Genomic DNA, 1,881 nt, shown 5'->3' with positions numbered 1-1,881 from the left:
ACTTTTAAAAGCCCTCACCAAGACCGCCATCCGGGGAGCAGTGCAGGGAGCCCCAGGACCCACACCTCCTCACAAGTGCCATGTGGCTGCTGGAGAGCCCCGACGTCCACGGTGTTGGGCAGTGTCCGTGCCCTCTGGCTTGGCCTCCAGGGCGTCCTGAGGAGCCCCACCCTGCCTTCCATGGGGGGGTCTCAGTGTCCAAGTCCTGGGGCTCCTCCCTCAGCCTGGCGGTGGGGCATCTTGGTCCCTGGAACGGCTGCCCAGGCTTGGTATCCCTCGTCCGGTGCAGGCGCAGGTTTGAGCCCTGGCTCTTGTGGTTTAGGAAGACGTGAAGACGGCCGAGCCTCAGGGGTCTCGCTGGTAAGGGAGCCTGGGCAGTTCTCCTCCCAGGGACGTGGTGAAGGACGGACGGTGAGCGGCTCAGCGCCCTGCCAAGGTAGCAGGTGGGCTGGGGCGGGGCTCCGTGGGCGAGCCCTTGCCCAGCATGCTGGGACCCGGGTCTGTCCCCTGCACTGTGTGTGCACGCACACACACACACACACACACACGCACACAGAGCAGGCTGTGCATGGCTGAGCGTGTCGGCTGAGGGCCCAGAGCCCGAGGTCTCCCTGCTCTCTTCCCGTGACCCGCTGCCTGCCCTAAACCACGACCGTCCATAGAACATGGTGTCCGTGCAGAGAGGGTGTGAGCCTGGGGAAGGGGCCTTTGGCCTTGGAGGCAGTTCTCCCAGGATTCCTTGGAACCCAGGTCCCTACCCCCGCCCCCCGCACAAAGTGGCCTGGTGCTGAGACCCCCAAGTGATGGCATCCTGTGCTGGTGGCCCTCAGGGTGATGCACAGGGGCCAGGCGCCAGCTCTCCCTTCACAGAGAAGGAGACCGAGAGATGCGAGGTGACTCGCCCAAGGCCACTGGGACACCTAGAAAGGGAGCCCGGGTCTGACACCAGCCGTGACTCCCAGGAGCCTCAGGCACATGGAGACTCCTGCCTGCCAAGCCCCTGGGCACACACTAGGTCACTGTCATGGAAAGCGCGTGTGGCTGGAGACAGCCCGTGGGCCCCGTCGGCACCAGCCCTCTCCCGGGTTCTCACCCTAATGTCACCTCGCCCACTCAGCAGAGGAGGCACCGAGGCCGAGCAGGGCCCCGTGCTCCTGGTCAGGGCCCACGTCTCCCTGCCCCATGGCCAGCCCCGCGCAGCCGCAGACGGGGAGGCCCCAGTGCCGGGCAGCTGGCGTGAGAGAGTCCGCCTGCACGGGGCGGTGCCTTTCTGATCACTGCGTGGCCTCCGTGGCTCGTCCCCACTGCTCCGCTCCACCCCCGAGGAAACCAGCAGAGACCCTCGCGGTGGTGGAGGCCCCACGGCCACGGGTGTCCACCCGCACAGTGGGCCCGCACACCGCGGCAGGGGTGATGGTGAAGGGGACAGGTGGCCTTCTGTGGCCTCCCTCGGATGTGACATTTTGAGGTCCAGGCTGGCCCCACTCCAGGCCCTCGTCCCCAGCCGGGCCCCAGAAAAGCTGGGGTCTCGCTAGCTGGCGGCCCGCCAGGCGGCTGAGCCTGGAGACTGTGGCCAGAGCGGCCCTGGCGCGTCCCATCCCGCGGGGCGCCGGGAACTGAGGCAGGCGGGAGGCGGCCCTCACCTAGACGGGGAGGCGGCAGCCCCGCACAATGTCGTCCTCAGAGTCGGGGTCAGAGGCCAGTTCTCCTGCCGAAACGGAATAGCCCTCTGGGAGCAGGCCGCTCTCGGCGCGAGCGAGGAGGCCGCGGCCATCAGGAGGCCCATTACCTGGCCCTGCCCAGCCGCCCCTTTGTTGCGACTCCCACTTAAAAATATCAAAGCCGCGGGGCCACAATGCCCCTCTGAAAGCTGAGTCACCA

The sequence above is a fragment of the Marmota flaviventris genome, chromosome 9 (assembly GCF_047511675.1).
Source record: "Marmota flaviventris isolate mMarFla1 chromosome 9, mMarFla1.hap1, whole genome shotgun sequence".
NCBI classification, from domain to species: domain Eukaryota; kingdom Metazoa; phylum Chordata; class Mammalia; order Rodentia; family Sciuridae; genus Marmota; species Marmota flaviventris.
This window is presented reverse-complemented; position numbering follows the sequence as displayed.